Source organism: Microtus ochrogaster, chromosome 18, assembly GCF_000317375.1.
Source record: "Microtus ochrogaster isolate Prairie Vole_2 chromosome 18, MicOch1.0, whole genome shotgun sequence".
NCBI lineage: Eukaryota > Metazoa > Chordata > Mammalia > Rodentia > Cricetidae > Microtus > Microtus ochrogaster.
Genome location: NC_022020.1, coordinates 6,791,203 through 6,809,668, shown reverse-complemented (window position 1 = coordinate 6,809,668; position 18,466 = coordinate 6,791,203). Strand labels below are relative to the sequence as shown.

General features: G+C 42.9%; 1 protein-coding gene across 3 annotated transcripts in view; it reads left to right on the top strand.

Moving 5' to 3' along the window:
- Osbpl1a (oxysterol binding protein like 1A) overlaps window positions 1-18,466 on the top strand; it is a 196,079-nt gene that overhangs the window by 87,270 nt on the left and 90,343 nt on the right. Inside the window, exon 1 of one of the 3 annotated variants that reach the window (XM_026783540.1) lies at window positions 8,569-8,876. The exons of 1 other annotated variant lie outside the window; for it this stretch is intronic. The gene's annotated coding sequence lies outside the window, so the exon portion shown is untranslated. Of the gene's footprint in view, window positions 1-8,568; window positions 8,877-18,466 lie in introns of those variants that run through there. One more of the 3 variants, XM_005355775.3, reaches the window with a different exon arrangement.

Sequence of the window (18,466 nt, the reverse complement as noted above, 5' to 3'; positions counted from 1 at the left end):
AGTCTTGATCAGATAGGGTGATTATAAAATCACCTATGTTTACATCTTTGGGTTGTATTGATGTAGTTGTATTTAATAAATGTGTCACACCGATCTAGTCAAGGTGGTTGTGACATTTCGGTAAGAGGGATGGGAGAGTAGTCTAGAATAAACATCTGCATGTGAGAGTTGCATAGTGCCTTTCGTCTGGAAAGCAGGGTATTGTTAGATTGCGCTAAACTTAGCTCCATAATGGACTTTCCTCTGCTGCTTTCCTGTTCAATAGTGTGCCATTGGAGTTCCAAATTTGGGTAAGAGCCTTGTGCATGTCTGTTCAGTATTCTCTTTCTAAGGACTAAATATTATAAGATGTCTTTTGGTCACCTGAACTGGTGTTTTTCTTGTTTGTGGGTTTTTTAAAATTTCCATTTACATATATATATATGTTTGGCCTTTATTTTTTCTCAATTAAGATTCCAAGTTTCTTTTTGTTATAATTTATTTGTACCTTTTGGTTAGAAATTGAGTTTGATAAAATCAGAAGCATACAGCTGGTTTTATGGGTTTTTTTGTTGTTTTGTTTTTTTTTTTACAGAGACTGGACATTTTATTCTTCCATGGGTTATAGCAGAAGCCTTACAAATTCATATACTTGTCTTAAAATTCTGCCTTTGTATATGTATCACAAATTTCATGTGTGATGTTCTTATGAAGAAGAAAACATTAATATGAATTTATTGAAAACAGTTCTTAAAAGAATTATGTCACAGTCACAGGAAAATGTTAACTACATTAAGCATTTTTTTAACCTCTTTTTTCAGACAGGCTTCTGCAGTGTAGCCCTGGTTGGCCTCAAATTCATGACCCCCTGCCTTGACCTCCACACTGCTGTGCACTGGTGATGTAAATGTGCTTTGTTGTAGAATAGACATGTTTCTCTTTCTACATTGTCAGGAGTTATTGAACAGTAGTGTTCCCAAGGCTGAAGAGAGACCCAGGTTAGGTTCCCGAAACCTAGGTTGCTTGACTCACACTGCCTATAACTCCAGCTCTAGGAGATCCAAGGCTCTCCTCCAGATTCTGGGCATTGCACTCAAGTGCACAACTCCCCTCTACCCCCACCCCCATATACACATAATTTAAAAGAATTAAAAATACTTTCTAACTTCTAATAAAAGTGCATGTATGGGCTAGGTTGACTTTCTTCACTGTAATTCACCACATACCTCTGATTTTGCTTGATAGACTGTTATTTGCAGTCATGGGTTCTTTTATTCCAGCCTTAAGACCAAAGGTCGCACATGTACTTCATATAAGGAGATACAAGGCACTGAATGGCAAGGTAAGGAGTGAGGAGGCTACAGAGGGCCTAGGAAGGCAGGACCAGAGAGCTGGTCTAGAGACAGAGACCAAGACAGGTAGTTAGTTGGTAAGGCATCACAGAACCCGGTCACAAAGCTTATGGGATGGAAATGGGCAGAGCTGTTCAAGGCAGAGTTGATTCAAGGTGTAGGTTCAAATCCAGATTAATGGCAATTCAAGTGTGTCAAGTAAGTGTGTATTAACCTGCCTCGTAGGGACAGAGTTGCAAGTTCACTGCAGGTTAATCTTATGCTCCTGATGGTTTCATGTCAGGTGGGTGCCGCCATCTCAATGTGAGGTTTCCTTCCTCTTCTATGTGGGGTGATTCAGCCTTCATTTGTCTGCTGTGTGTGTTGTGTCCCTGGACCTGGTTTTATGGGTCAGCTTTGGCGTGCCCCGTTACCACATTTCCTTTGCTAAGTTTGTAGGTAATGTTTTACTTGGCGTGACTAAGCTAGCTGTTGGTCAGTGCCATGGTTTGTGCTGTAAGGATTGTAGTTGTTTGCCTGCACAAACCAGATAAAGTTGTGGTGCATCAGCACTTTCTCCCGAAATGGGGCAAATGCTGTTGCATAAAATGGAGTCACCCAGGGCAAGGCACAGCCCACAAGATGATGTTTTTATAACCTAGAGCAAACATGCCTAGCTTGCTCTCCTCAACCTTCATGGCATTATGCCTTTTAATGATTAAATGCCATTTTTTTCTTTAAAAAAATGCACAAACCAGATAAAGTCATGGTGCATCACTTCTGCAGTGTAGCCCTGGTTCGCTTCATAGCACTTTTGGTTTTGATGGTTTGCAGATTTCATATGCTAGTGTGTTTAAATGAGGGATGATATAGTGTTTTAAGTAACTGGGATTATAACTTTGGAATTAAATTTTAACTTTTGAACTGGGATTATAACTTTGGAATTAAATTATATTACTGGCTTCATACAGTATTTAGCATGCTGTAAAACTAAGTTTCTCATTTATTATACTTCTAATGAATGTTCAAATACCTTGTTTTGCTATAAGGAAGTATGATTTTAAGGCTGAACAACAGTTAGGTTGGTGTATGTTTAATATCTGGAAAAATACTTGTGTTTTAATTTTTAAACCATCTGTTTAATGAAATAGTATATAACCCATCTCTTACTGAAAAACATTCTAGATAGACAAAAGCATTAGCCTTTAGTGGCAAGACTATTAAATTCATTTAGCCTCTAAAATTTTCCAGGAAGATTTAGTGCAGAGTGTCCTGGTGCCTGGAGAGCACTGAACTCTGAATAAAAGCTGGAAGTTATAATCGGCAGATTTTTGCATAACTAACACCATGGTACCTCCTCTCTGTTGTTGGAGGAGGCTTCTTGTTCATTCCAGCTGATTAGCCCTGAAATACTCACACAGATACTGTACTAATTAAATCACTGCTTGGCCCATTAGCTCTAGCTTCTTATTGGCTAACTCTTATATTAATTTAACCCATTTCTATTAATCTGTATATTGCTACGTGGCTGTGGCTTACCTGGTAAAGTTTCCAGTGGCTGTCTCCAGCGGCTCCAGGCTTCTCTCTGACTCTGCCCTTCTTTCTCCCAGCATTCAGCCTAGCTCTTCCTGCCTACCTAAGTTCTGCCTTGCTATAGGTCCAAAGCAGTTTCTTGATTTATTAATGGTAATCACACCACACAGAGGGAATTCCCTCATCACTGGGTCGTTAATATTTTATTTGTCTTGCTTTGAGAAAAAGCAATCTTAGCTAAGGAAACTTTATTTGAATGCTGAGTGTGGTGTAGCACACACCTGTAATCTTAGCACTTGGGCCAAGGCAGGAGAATCACCATGAGTTCAAAGATAGCCCAGACCACGTACTGAGTTTGAGAACACTCTGGGCTACATAGTCAAACTGTTCACCAATCCCTCCACAAGAAAAGAGAGAAATTGATTTCCCTACTCTTGGGGTGATTCTGCGTGTTCCCGTTCTTGTCGCTTGCATGTCAGTAGCAGTGTGTGACAATGTCCCTGCACTTTCATGTCTGATGTAAAGGAGACACACGGAGTTGTCAGGAGCCTTGGCTGGTTTCACTTTCAGTCTTTAACCAAATATATGATGGGTTTCTGTAAAATAAAATGTCTAAATAATTCAGAATCAGATGCCTCCAGGTGCATAGGTACACAGGGACTATGCCATACGGCATAGGCAGTTTCTCACTTAGTAACTGGTATTTAATGTTTCAGACGTCTGTGTACTTTAAGGTAATGTTCAGAAATATTATGGAAGCCCATCTCTCAGTAAAATGTATGAATTTCTTTTGGAGAAATGAAAAGTAAGCGATGAGTTGTGCCCATGAAGGTTTCTTTCTTCCTTTATCATTGTCGTTGTTATCATCCTATGACAGTTTCCAGTACACAGCCACAGCTGACCTTGAGCTCTGAATGCTCCCAGAGTGATGGGTTACAGGCAGGAACCACTATGTCAAACTTGAAGTTTGTTTCTCAAATTCAGTGGAATCACAGCATAGGGATTGAGTAGCCTAAACGAGATCAGAGTGGCATAATTATGTTCTGTAATGTTTTTATAAATTGCATTTCTACTATCTGAAGTTTTATTAGTGAGCAATCATAAGCTTTGAAATCATAAGTCTGCTGCTTAATCACTTGTTTTTTTTTTTTTTAATACATCCTGCTGGTAGATGTGGTGACCAGCTGTAAACACATGTGATAGTTTTGGAGACTAAAGAAAGGCCTCATGGCCAGACCCCTGTTTTGTAGCTACTTCAGAACACACAGGTGTTGTCTGAGTTTTCTGTCCTGCCCGGTTCCCACAATCATTAAGTCCCAAAGAAATCACACAGAGGGGCTGGAGAGATGGTTCAGAGGTTAAGAGTACTGCCTGCTCTTCCAAAGGTCCTGAGTTCAATTCCCAGCAACCACATGGTGGCTCAAAACCATCTGTAATGAGGTCTGGTGCCCTCTTCTGGCCTAAAAGCATACACACAGACAGAATATTGTATACATAATAAATAAATAATTTTTTTAAAAAGAAAGAAATCACACAGAGGTCTATATTAGTTTTATACTGATTGACCCATTAGCTCAGGCTTCTTATTAACTCTTATAACTTGTATTAGCCCATTATTCTAGTCTATGTTAGCCACATGGATCAGTACCATTTTCAGCGGTGTAGTCACATCTTGCTTCTTCGGTGCCAGGGAAAGAACTGTAGAGGGAGCTTCCCTCTTCCCAGAATTCTCCTGTTTTCATTGACCCTGGCCAATCAGCGTTTATTTAAAACATAATTGACAAAGCATCGACAATTGACCTGTACCACACAGGGATGCTATGAGCGACTTAGCCCCTGGCAACACAATTTTAAAGATGTTCCATTACTTTGATTGTTGTTTTTTACAGTGTTAGGTGGAATGCTAGGCAAACATTCTGCCATACTCTGAGCCCCCACACTGATTTTAGAATGTAAATATTAAAACAATATTATATTTTCAGGTATCGGATTGTCTCTTTGCATGTTAGTCATTACTCTGTGCCTTGATACAGAGATATTTTTAAGAAAGTATTCCCAGGATTGTGCTAGGAGAGCAGTCCTAATCTTGCCTTCAAATTCTTATGTGTTCCTTGGATTCTATAACAAGTAAGTACTTGCATCTAGCAGCAAATACGGACCCCCTTTGATTTACTTGGCCTAACACTGTTTATTCACTGGAAAGCAGAGTACCAGACTTGGTAAAATTACATCTATAATCAAGTAAGCTGGCTTGATGTGGGAACTAAGGCAGCTTCAGTGTTTGTGGACCTTTGAGCATGAGTCTTGTGCCTTCTGCTTATTTTGTGCATGTTTTTGCTTTGGGGACATGCTCACATATGACCTACATGACTGGAGATTTCATTATTACCTGTAGGTAACTATTATTGCAGGCAGATTTTATTTTATTTTTAAAAAAAACACTAACTAGTTGAGAAATGATATTATTACAAAATAAGCTGAAATTTTTGGTGTGTGTGAAGGTGCATGTGCCCGGTGATGGGGGCATGTGAAGCTCAGAGGGGAACATTGAGTGCTGTTCCTCTAACACTGCCCACCTTGTTTTTTGAACAAGGCCATCACCAGCCTGGAATTTGCCAAGTAGGCTAGGCTGTCCAGCAAGCCCTAGGGATCCACCTGTCTCTTGTGCCCTCTAGGATTACAAGTGTGAGCCATCATGCCCAGATTTTCTACTCGGGTTCTGGGCTCAAACTCAAGTTCTCTTGGAGCATGCAAGGCAAGCATTTCACTGACTGAAGTTTTACCCTAACCATGTTTGTTGATCTTTAAGATGGGAAGCTACAAGAACACATGAAAATAGTAGTGCTGTGGTTTTTGTTTGTGTTTTTTCCTTTAACCTAGTCTGAAAATTTCAAAAAACTAGAAATTTGTTTCATAAATTATTATGTTTATGGTTTTTCTCACCAGAGTGTGGTCCTGGGAGTGGTACAGTGGTACGTGGGAGCCACCATTGGCATCCCACTTGCTCTGGTATTATGCTCCCGTGTGCTTAGTCAAACCAGTTTTTCCAAGTTAGGAGCCTGCCTGTCTGACTGAGGTTGCTAGAAGTTCGCATATAAACATTGTATACTTTCATGTTAGGCCTCTTGCTCCTGAGGAGAGGTGACCCAGATGTATGACTGGGTGGTGATGGTGTAAAGGAAAGATCCAGATACCAGACTGGACCATCTAAAAGGTGTCCAGTCTGTGCTGCCCTCTGGATAGAACACTCATACCTTTGAAATCATGTGATTGTGTGAGGTTGCCACCCTCCAATGCATGACCTCTGATGTTCATCTAACTTCCTGTGCTTCCGTCAGGGCTTTAGTCATTTTGTGTCCCTCTGATCTTGTTTACTGATGTTGATGACAGCTTCTCCAGCTGCCCCATCCATTAGGAAGTCAGTGGACATTCCATGAGTCCATACCATAGCATCACCCCAGTGTGTCTGCATGTGCTTTCTTCCTTTGTTTTGCTGGAAGCGTCTTTCTCATATTTATAGCCTTTATTGTCTCTATACATCCTTTCCAGTTTCATTCCTGAAAACATGCCACTTTCCTGTTCTTCATCCCACTGCTTCACAGAAGTGATTCTTAGCAGTGTCTCCTTGTGAAATGAGAGGATGTGCTTGTTGTTGCTGTTTGAGAAGTTCAGTCTGGTCTCAAACTCACTAAGTAGCCAGGGATAACCATGAACCCCTTACCCTCTGCCTCGTCCTCCCTAGTGCTGGGATCACAGATTGTGTGCCACTGAGCCTGGTGAGGGACACTTAATTATCTTGCTTTCTGAAGGACTTGACATTTGGCTACTTACTGCTTTTTTTAATACTCTGTGGCCTCCAAGGCACCTCTCCTTTTTGGCTTCTTTGTCCTGTATGGCTTTTTCACCTTCTAAAGCATTACTTCACTTGCTTGTGCCTTCAATATTAGTAGTTATGTGGGTGGTCTTTCTATAGCATCCTTCCTGGATGATCGGTAGTACCCACTCTTTTCTCTAGAAATACACAACTATTTAGGTAGCTACCTTAGACATTCCCTATGCTCCGAATCAGTGTGCCAGCTGCCTTTTGGAATACTTTGTATGTTTCTGTAAGAGGTATTTTGAGATCAGTATATCTAAAACTGAATTCTCTGTCCAACTCATAGAATTACCACCGAATTCAAGACCATGGGAACTGTCTCTAGTTGACCCTTCTTCATTCCCAATCAATCTCACATCCCCATTTCCCTTTTCCCTTTCTCCATACATTCTCCATGGCTGCTTTGGTAAGGTTCCCAAGAGAGCTGTAAGGATAACTACCACTTCCTAATCCCAGTCTCCACCCTTCAAAGCCAGGTTAGGTGCCCCTGCTCCAGGCCTCCTGTTACCACATTACTTCACTATCCACATCACACGAGGTCTCTTTAAGGACACAGCTGTCTTCATTAGACTGTAGCACAGGGCTTGGCATGCTGTGGGTTAATATCTGAGAGAACCAACAATGACTGTCAAAAGAAAGAATATGGCTTCTGGGGCATCAATCTGTACCTAAACCCTGCTGCTTCAGCTTCAGCAAATTATTACCTGTTTGGGAATTCCACTTCCAGATCTGAAAACTGAGAAACAGGAAGACAGGCTCACGTGATCAGTGTAGTCCCCCTCCCCCATTTCAGGGGCCTTGTAGACTGCCTTCTGTAACAAAGTAGCTTTTGTTGTTTCCCTGCTGGGTTGAGGACCTCTGCTGCAAACTGAAGTCTTTTTCCAGATCTTTAAGCGGAAGGAGACCATTCTTGTAGCCAGGGCCTCCCCTTCATTGCCAAGTGTGGCTTTTCTAAGTACAAGAGTGCTTAGTTATCAGTCTAGAATTTTCAAAGACACTGTGACACTTTCCAGACATGGATTCCAAGTTTTCTGAGTGAGCTGTGTGTGCCCTGCAAATAGACTCGCCACTGATCTAAAGGAACACGAGGTACTCTGTGACTTGTTAAATAAATACCAACTCTGTTTACCACTGCCCGGCTCAGTAAAGTACTCTCTGAAGTGGAGGACAGGTGTGTATATTTTAGAAGTGTGTTTCGTTTTGTTTCTCCACAGGAGCCTCATAGCTACCCAGAAGTCTCATTAGAGTGTCAGAAGTGTGTTTCTATCTATCTGGGGATTGCCTGCCCCAGCACTCCTTGTCCGTCCATCTCTAAGAGGTTTCAGTCAGCAGGGCACAGTGTTTGGCTCTTTGCTGTGCTCCATTTCATACCCACTGGGTTGTATACAGTAAAGTATGCAGACAAGCGCTGCTTTAGGGATAGTGAGTCCTTCTGCAGAAGCCAAGACTGCAAGAAGAGCATTCCTTCTGCCTTCCTGTGTTTGCTCAGCAGCAGCGTGCTGGCCTTTTAAAAGTTGTCAAGGAGAGGGCTTGATCACAAGGCCACTCTAGGACCTTGCGGGATCTTATGTGCGCAGTGGCGCTGCAGGCCAGGAGCGGTTCCCTTACTTCTCCTTGGAGAATCTCGGCGACTCGGAGGCTACAGGCGGCAGTCCCTACCTGAGCTTCCCTGAGCCTCCACACCAGTGAAAGGGAGGAGGAACTGAGACCACTGAAGGGAACCGCCCGTTGCACACGGCAGGCTGCAGGCCACGCCGCCCGCCCGTTTGCTTGCCAGCCCGCTCGCTCGCTCGTTCACTCGTTCACTCTACTCGGCTCTACTGGCTGGGACTCTACGGGCGGGTGAGCCCTGGAGGGCGGGTCTGAGGCCGAGCCCAGCGGCCAGGGCGTGGGGCAGAGCCGACCTCTGTGGCCAAGCAGCAGAGTCCTGGGCCACTGGCCGCGCCTCTGCCCGACCTCCACCACCGCTGGGAAGGCGGGCGCTGCTGTCCGACCAGGGGCGGGCGGCAGAGGTGACTTAGGGAGACCTTGCAGTATTGCCCTGGGTCGTGCCTCACCGATCAGATCGTCTGGAGGGGAGAGGAGGCCGAAAACATCTGTGCTGAAGAGGAGCTGGGGTGCAGCGCACCAGCCTGGGTCTTCAAGACCCAGCCCAGGTGGGTGGGTTTGCGTGCTTGCTGAGCCTTTCCCTGGCAGCTCTGGTGGGTGGGGGCTGGGGTGGTCGGGTACTGGGCGAGGAAGAGGGGAGCCGCCAGATGTGATCCAGGGATGTTAGTTGATCCAAGAATAGTTGGACGGGTTTGTGTGGAGCCCAGTGGACCTGTGACTGCATGGGGAGGGGTGATAAAGTGTCCCCCTTTTTGCCAGGGGTGTGGGGGCTGGGGCATTCTTCCCTCTGTGTGTGCCTTGGGTTCCTAGAAGAGCCCCGAGGGAACAGCCCTTGGCTGTTGTTTCATTTAAATATTAGTATTGAGTCAAGCTAGCTGGAGTGGGAGGAGTAAGGCAGTGAAAGACAATTGTCCTAAATAACCTTCCAAGTTAGTGATTTTTTTTTTCTTGTCTCTTCTCTGGTTGACATTGACCTAAACTTAACCAGCGCAGTTTTAGAGCTCGCTGAAATTCTGGGAGCTGTCAGGGAAGCGGATTTGAGGATTGAGTGTGTATGTGTGTGTGGGGGGCTTTCATTTTCAAATGTTTTGGTCACACTGCCTTTGTAGATTAAGCCGGCCAGCACCTCATTCCTTGCATTCAGAGGAGCTGGATTTTCCTGTGTTTGGAGAGAGATTGTCAGGAGAAAAATGGTAGGGTAGAGCAAGTACGGCTCTTTAGAGTTATTGAAGCTATTAAAAGTTTCTTCATTTTAATTAGGTTCAAGGAAGGCATTTGGCTTTGAAGGCGAGCATTGCTTGGCAGAAAGCAGTGTGAAAGAAAAAATGCTTGCAATCCGTGTTGGTGGACTAAGTGTTGGGTAGAGAATGGGGGCTAAGTATAAACTCTGCAGTCCACAGAATGAAGCTTCTTGTGTAGTGTTTGATTAGCACTGGAACCCATGACTTGGCAAGCTGGTTCAGCTTGGGTCTGGTAAGTGTTTAATCCAAATGTAACGACCAGGCAGCTACCTAGGCTTACACTCTGTGTTACTTTTGCCATGACTGGAATTTTTAAAGGAATTTGGGTCCTTATGAATATAGTTGCTGGATTCTAGTCCTCTTCTTTAGGAGCCTTTTATAGATTAATTTTCAAGAGTCTCACTGGTGGTAAAAATGACCCATAATCCTATAATCCTTCCCCTCACCCCCCTCTTTCTTTGGTAGTTTTTCAAGACAGGGTTTCTTCTTAGCTTTGGAAGCTGTCCTGGAACTAGCTTTTGTAGACCAGGCAGACTGGCCTCGAACTCACAGAGATCCACCTGCCTCTGCCTCCAAAGTGCAGAGAATAAAGGTAGCCCTGCAAAATAACGAGTTCTTAATAGTATAGGGGTTCATGCTTGTCTTTTCAGTACTCTGGAGATTTTTACAGAAGCAACAAGTCAAAAGCAGCCAAGAAGGGTGAATGTGAGCAGACAGACTGTGAAGGCAGGAACAGAGTTGGGAGGGCAAGCTTGGATGTCTTTTTCTAAGGACTTTGGAGTATGTTTAAAGAGTTTTAAACCTATGCTGAGCAGTTAATGTCACCAAAAGATTTTAATCAAGACAGATTTCATCAGATCTGTTCTTTAGAAGGATTAGAAGACAGGCCCCAAACCAGGTCCAGGGTCTCAAGAAATTGTAGAGCTGTATCAAGTTTAACTTAAGGAAAAGAAGTTCCAGAGCAGTGAGAGGTTTCTAAGTATAAATTGAGCTGGATTGAATGTGAGGAATGAAGGGGAAGGCAGAGCCATGGCTAACTCCTGTCTTCCTGGTGTGAATTACTAGACAGGTAAGGAGTAGGAATGTGGGAAGGTGAGTTAGCGCCTGGTATGTTGATACACCCTTACTTGTCCTAGAAAAGCTTGGGAATTACTGGTACTGCTGCAAGTCACCTAAACATCCTTTGTGACCATAGCCCAAAAAGCGAGTAATACCACACAGACATAAAGCTTAGAAAATTTTGAAATCACAGGAATGAAAATTGGCATGGGGAGGACAATTGTAAAAAAAAAAAAAAAAAAAAAAAAAAAAAGATAGCAGGAAAATCAAGAAAAATCAAAAGTACAGGAGAACTGCTGATGAGGCCAAGGGGCTAGGCCTGAAGGGAAACGTGGGTGTGCGTGGTGCTGGTTTACACTTGGGAAGTGGCCAGACTACAGCTGGCAGAGGAGTGAGTGATGGAAGAGAGCAAGGGAGTAGAAAGTATAACCATAGACTGTGACTATCTCTGGGAGTCTGTGATCTGCAAAGAATGACAGTTGTGATCTGTTCTTTATTTCTTGGCCAGGGCTTCCAGGCAGTGCTGGATAGAGCTGAAATGGTGAATCCATGTTCTATGATTTAAAAAAAGCAATTGTAACTTCTACAAATTGACCTAAGAAATAGTTAATAAATACTGCTTACCATATTAATGATACATTTCATTCTTGTATTTTTTCAAATCAGGAAAAATGCTAAACTTCAGAATTTGCCTTCTTTTTATAAATGAGAATTGCCAATACTTTTTTTTTTCTTCTGTCTGTCAGGTTCTTCTGTGAAGATTATTCTGATCGCATAAAATCAGTTTGGTAGTATTCACTCTTCTCTTGTTCCCTAGAACTTGTGTAAATTTGAAATAATGTAGTCTTTGAAGTTTAGTAGAAAGTTTCTAACAAAGCTATCTTTGTAAGTTTTGTGAACTGCTATTTAAGTATATTAAATAATTATAAAACTACTTTAGTTTTCTATTTCTTTTTGGGCTAGCTTTAGCAAGTTATATATTTCTAGGAACGTCCCTTTCCATTGAAGTTTTGGAATTTATTTTTGTTTGTTTGTTTTTGTTTTTCAAGACAGGGTTTCTCTGTAGCTTTGTGGTCTGTCCTGTACACTAGGCTGGCTTTGAACTCACAGAGATCCACCTGCCTCTGCCACCTGAGTGCTGGGATTAAAGGCGTGCGACACCACCACCAGCATGAAGGGGTTCTTAGTACTCTTTTATGATCTTTTAAATTTTTGTTGGAGCTGTAATTATCTCCCCCTTTTAAAATATATTTCTGAAGGCATTTCCCCTCTCTTCAAATTAATCTACACCCTTCAAATAAGTTTGTTAAAGCTTTGCTTCCCTATATTTTCAAATAGTTGCTTTTAGCTGTGGCATTGATTAAATTTTACAGTTTTCTCCCATTTTCTGTGAATTAACCTTTCCCCTATTGTTTGTACATTTGTTATGCTTTGTCTCCTGAAGTTCAACATTTGTTCTTTTCTAGATTTTAGTTACTTTTACATTTGAGTAGTTTGTAATTTAGTGACTGTCATTGCTAACTTTATCCATTGTTTTATGAACTTTAATATTGCATTTTAAAGATCACTTCTTGATAGGCTGCAGATACTAAGTATGAAGTATAGGCACTGCACTCCTAGTATTTAAGACCCCTAAAACTTGAAGAAGTTTTGTGTATCTCCTAGGTTGCCTTTTCTCCTCTCACCCATCTACCTGTTCCTTCTGCTGCTCTCCTTTCTCCATGTTTTCCTTACCTTGTGACGCACTTTATTTGCCGTACCAGCCGGTTCCTTGTCTCTTTCTTTACCCTCTCCCCTGCTTGCCTTGCTGTACTTTCTTACAAATCATCTGCTCACCCCCTTCCAGGATGGCGTGAGTCTAATTTTCTTTAAATGCTCACAGGGTCAGTATTGTTTACTACATGGGGAGAGCCTAAGAAGAGTGCCTAGACAGGAGGTCAGGTGACTGCTGGGTAGGATCCTGAGTCACAACTTCAAGAAGCAAAGAGAGCTTGTTCTTTGGCTCCGGGCGAGCTTAATAGTGAGGCTTACATTTTCCTGTAATGTGGGATTTCTTCCTAACTCAGCCCTTTCTGTCACTAGTTGTATTGAAACTGAAATGAGATTTAAAAAATAAATTTATTATTAGTTTTCTGTTTAGGTAGTTATCATATGCTCCATTCTTAGGAACATTTGTTAAAGTAGGAATTTGACACAGGATGGTGTGATTCCAGCGTGGTATATTAGATGAGACACCATGATGGACCAGCAGGTGGAGGGGAGGACAGCAGGGAGAGGCCTGTGAAGGAGCAGCTATTATGACTGCAGACCCAGGGGAGCTTTCCCTGCGGGCGGGGGGCGGGGCGCTCCTCTACTTAGCTCCTGTTTGCTACAGTGAGGATACTAGCGCTTGGCTTCTACTGTAAAGGGTGTTTCTGTAGTTGAGACTATGTTGGTCTTCTGTGTTCTAAATGGCTGAATTAGAAATGACGCTTTGTGAGCGTAACTCTCGTTCATTCTGCATGGGATGGAGATGATTTGAGTATATTTTTCTCTCTTTTTTTTTTTTTGTTCTTGCTGAAAATAGAAAGGAATACATCAGTCTTGTACAACATCTGTCTCACTAGTTTTTATGGGTTTTATTGGGGGATGGATGTGAGTACATGGGGCAGATGAAAGTAAAAATACCCTCTCATTAGCTGAAGCAGCTCCACAGACACAGTTCGGAAGTAATAGATATATTCCTATTCCCAAAGGAGGGACGAGGGCCTGGAGAGAGGCTTGTTTAGTTGTCCAAGTGTATGTAGTAGGAGTCCGTGGAACTTAGAGCTCAATCCGGAATGCTGCTCCAGATTGGTGCCCAAGCTGTGGTTAGGAGAGTTCACCCGCAGTGTAAATTGCTCCACCTTTATCGGTGCAGCTGTGCTTTTTGTAAAAGCCGGTTTCTCCGCTTGACAAATGCACACCAAGTTTCAAAATAAGAAAAGCAAGTGGCTAAGAGTACCGAGGTGGCTTTTACTTTGCACAGTACACCTGTGTTCCAGATTCACAGCAGGAAATGGCGTCTTCTTGGGAGAAGTTCTCCTTGGGATCAATTGTGATTTAGGAGAAAATGGAACATGTTCATTTTTTTCTCGGTAGCATAATATTGTCCTGAGATCAAACCAGACTGCAGTGCTTCAGCCTACGCTGCACTTACTCAAGCCTCATGAAGATGGCACTCACTGAGGTGTAAGTTGGATGTACAGCTCAACTTCTTTTGGGAAAATTTTGAGAAATGGGCTTTAATGACATAATATCTTTGTCCTGTAGCATATTCCCCTATACTGGGTGAGAAATTAGAGCGAAGGGCAAAGAGGGAATTTGTTTTCCCTAAAGAACTGTGTTTTTTTTTTTTTCTCTCCTTGTGGACAATTAAAGGTTCATTATTGATTTATTTCTCCTTCTGTTTTGGCCTTAAGAGAATTGAGAGCCACACGTACGGCTTGTCCATAGACCCCGTTCCGTAAGGGTCCTACTCCATGTCTTATCAGTCCATAGACCCCGTTCCGTAAGGGTCCTACTCCATGTCTTATCAGAAGGCCTTTCGTACTCATGGTTTTACTGTTTGGTGGTCTCTGCACTGCAGTGTTGTCAGTTGTGCCCAGAGCATGTTTGGTATAGTAATCATATTTAATCATTTTCCTCTAAGAAGGATGAATAGTTTTATGCAATGAACATTTCATTTGATTTTGACTCTGTTGTAGATAATTTCAAGGACCACAGGTAATAAACAGCATATATCATAGTGAGAAGTTTTTGAATTTTTGGTGTGAATCAGTTTAACTATATATTTTAGTCCAATATTTGGAGAAGTAATTTTAGGGCATTAAATGCAGTTAAGGCTTTCTGTCATAACTATATTGTATGTAGCTCAGTGTCATTAAACACTGCACAACCATCTCATCCAGCCATCTTGGAAACTCAGTCCATGAAGCGGTGCCCTGTTCCTACTCCCAAGTTCTGGGAAGCAAGCATCTGTTTTCTGTCTTTATGAAGCGGACTCTCTTTTGTGCCTCATACAAGAGGACTCGAATAGTAGTTACAGTATTTGTCCTTTTCTGTGTGACCAGATTCATCTGCTGTAACATTTCAGTGTCATTCATGTTATGGCATGGGTCAGGGTTCCTGTAGCTGAAGCATATAATGTCCCTCTGTGTGTGCTTCTTGTCTGTGCGCCCTTGGGAGGTCTCCCTTGGGCTGTTGTAAAGAATGCTGCTATGGTCATGGATACGCGAGTACTCCTAAGTCTGGGTTGTCACTGTGGTTGTTTAGTGTATTTAGAATACGCTTGCTAGATCATCTCGCCCCTCTCCTATGGCTCTTTGAAGCTCAGCCACACTGTTTTCCACAGCAGGTGTACCATTTGTTGCTCCTGGCAACATTACCAACATCTCTGATTTCTCTGTATCCTTATCAATGCCAAATTTATTTTGTTTTGCTGAATTTTTTAAAATAGTAATCATCCTAAGAGTGTAAGGGAGTACAATTACTGGGTGGTTGTTTTCTTTGTTGTTGTTGTTTTTTTGAGACAGGGTTTCTCTGTAGCTTTGGAGCCTGTCCTGCTACTCACTCTGTAGATGAGGCTGACTTCGAACTCACAGAGATTCACCTGTCTCTACCTCCTGAGTACTGGGATTAAAGGCGCGCATCACCCCCACCCCCGCAGCCCCATCCCCTAGAACTTACTATCTCTTGAATTGTCAGGCTGCCCCTTCCTGACATTGTACCATACTTGCCTTTCAAAGCTTTAGCTGTACATTGTTTTTGGAACTGTTCATCTTTGCTGTATGGGGGACGGTGCACCTTAATGTACCCCCTTTTCAAATGCTCCACAAAGCAAGCATGGCTCCATGTTTGTGCATGCGTGTGTGAGTGTGTGCACCAGTATAAGTGCACGGGGAGCCAGATTTTGGTATTTGTTTCTTCCTCGTCTCTACCTTAAAGCTTCTTGAGTATGATCTCCAACTAAACCTAGATGGGTTTCTTGCACAGACGCCAGGGGTCCACCTCAGGTCCTCGTGTGCTTTATAGTGAGCCCTTTACCCACTGATACATCTCCCCAACCCCAGTGCTTACACTTTTTATTCTTTTAAATTAGGCCTTGGCTTAAATGCATTTTTTAATGTTATCTTTCTGTGTGTTGACACCAAATACTGATTTGCTGTCACATTTCAAAGGGTCATTACTTTATTGAAACAAATTTTGTCCTCTAGAGGGTTATTAGAAGTATAAAATAGGAGATGAGAAATGGTGGCACAAGAGGGTACCTAGGGCTTAAAGAAACAGTAAATATTTAAGTTAAAATAATTACAGACTTGATTTGAAAAGAAAACTCAGAATGTTTTCTATTGAAGTTAGGTTTCGATCTTTAGCTACAGTTATAAGTACAGAGTTCCTAGAAACTGTAAAGAAAAGAAAAAATTTAAGATTGAAACTTAAGAAAATATAATCACAAAATTATGAAGGAATCCTAGATGTCATTGATTTTTCTTGTTTGCAGGCATTCTTCCCACTGCTTCTGGCAGCCAGGCAGTCTGTAGATATCGGATAGGTGTGTGTCCAGTGGCTAAGGGCTGCAGCCTGAGTCCCACAGATGGGAATGAGGACAGCCTCTGCAACTGCTTACTGTGCAATCCTAGCGTCCTGTAACCCGGTTGTGCCAGGTCTCCACAGTGCTCCTGCTCCTGCTGAGTGGTCCCTTTGAGCCGCCTGTTCCACTGTAGGAGGAGAAGTGACAGCAGATTAAAACTACCCATCATGCCAGGTCAGCTGTGCAGTCATGGGAAAGTCTCTTTTCTCTCGTATGAGTTTCTCAGTATTTGGAATAGCTAGAAAATTCCTTCTCCCTAAGCCAAGCATCTCCTAGCTCCTTTGTATCACTATGGTGTCAGACTTTGCACATGTCTGTCTTCTCTTTTGTGGGAAAAGGCACTTTTCTTAAAAGGCATCTTTAAAGACAGAGCACTGCAGAGAGGTGAGTGCCGGGTGTGGCGCTCCTCAGGTCATGTCCTAGTGGGGACAAGGCTGTGCGGTGACACCTCAGAACTATACTGTTGCTCAGCTGAGAAAATCCTCCTAGGTACACCCACGTCCCCTCCCTTCCCTCTTTAAGCTCTGGTCAGCGATGCCTTCTCAGTGTGCCCCCTCCCCACCCCACCTGGAACTCCCAGGATTCCTTTCCTCTTCTGTCCAGCACTGGCAGCCTCTAGCGCACTCCAGCAGTCTCCTGACTTCCCGTGTGTCCTTCCCCTTGGTAGTTGGGAAGTAGAGTAAGTGCAGGATCGCCCTTGTAATCACAGTGGACTCCCTGGGCCTGGACTGCCTGTCATGGAGTGGGCGGCTGACAGGACAGAGGGTGGAACTTCACCCTTCTGTCTTGACAGTTGCATAATACTGTGCTTGAAAGGGGTCCTTGAAGACCAGTTAAGGTAATTTTTTATAGCTTACAAAAAGTAGAAAGCCATATTTAATTGTTTTTAATCTTTTGCAGATTTTAAGTCACTTTGGGTTGCTTAGTAAATAAATATTTCCCTTTAGCTACCTACCAGACAACTTTTGCTAGAATACTGCTGACTGTGTGTACCTTGGGAGGCTTAGACTCTTTCCGAGTGTTCTTCTCAGGAGTTTAGCCCACTAAGGTTCCAATATAATCTTTTTCTCCTAGCTGGAGAACCATGAAGATACTTGCCAAGTCAAAATAAAACATTTAAGTTGTACTGGGATAGAAACAGAGAGAACTTTTCTTGGTATCTTTGTACATGCATATCTCAGCATGTATAAATGTTCAAGTGGTTGCGTGTGTAGGTGGCAGCACCTAACTTTTGTGTCAGGTCTCACACTGCACCTGAAGGTCATCTTTTGGCGAGTCTGCTGCCCAGTGAGCTTCAGGGATTTGCCTGTCTCTCCCTCTTCAGGGCTGGGATGACTTTCACATGAGTCTTGGGGACCTGACTTCAGCTTCTCACGTTTATGTGATAAGTGCTATGCGGATTGAGCCATCTTCCTCTCAGCTTTTAAGAAGTGGATGTTGTGAGGCTGCGCAGTAGTGTCATGGGAGGCAGACACAGGCAAATCCATGTGAGTTTGAGGCTCGTCTACAGAGCAACTCCAGAACAGCCAAGGCTCCATAGAGAAAACCCGGTCTCAAAGACAAAAACAAAAGCACAACAAAAAGTGGATGTTGTGGTCATGGGCCAGCCCTGCCTTGAACTCTGTGTTCTTGTGAGTACATGGGTGAATCCAATAAAAACCTTAGCCATTTATTTCAAATTTCAAGTTTCAGAACAGACAAACCAATTCCAGGATATAGGAGCTAGAGAAGCTGCCTGGCCTGGGTGGAGAGAGGGGCAGGGTGGCTGTACGGAGCCTGGAGATTGGGAGGAGGCAGCAGTGGGAATGTTCTGTCTCAGTTGGCAGTGCCTGGTGCGGAGGATATGCATCTGCAGTGGACTCTACTCTTAAAGCAGATGGGCTATATATAATCTCAGTAAAGTTCCTTCAAAAGTAAAGCTAGAGTTGCTGTGGTGTCACTTGTGTTATAAACAACCTTTCTAGTTCTTTGTATTAGCAGAACTATCAGGTACAACCCTACTCACTATTGGAGATGAGATGTGATAGAGTTGTGGTTAAATTCTCTGCCTTTGCAAATGATCACTTATCTGTTGTGGCATATTTCTAAAAAAAGAAATTTATTTCAAGGTATATATGATGTACAAATCTGTTGAGCGATTACATAAGAGCAGATTATTTTTAGGTGGAGAGCTTCGCAACCATGAGGAGTGTCCTTAGAACACTCTCAGTTAGGGCTTCTCATCAGA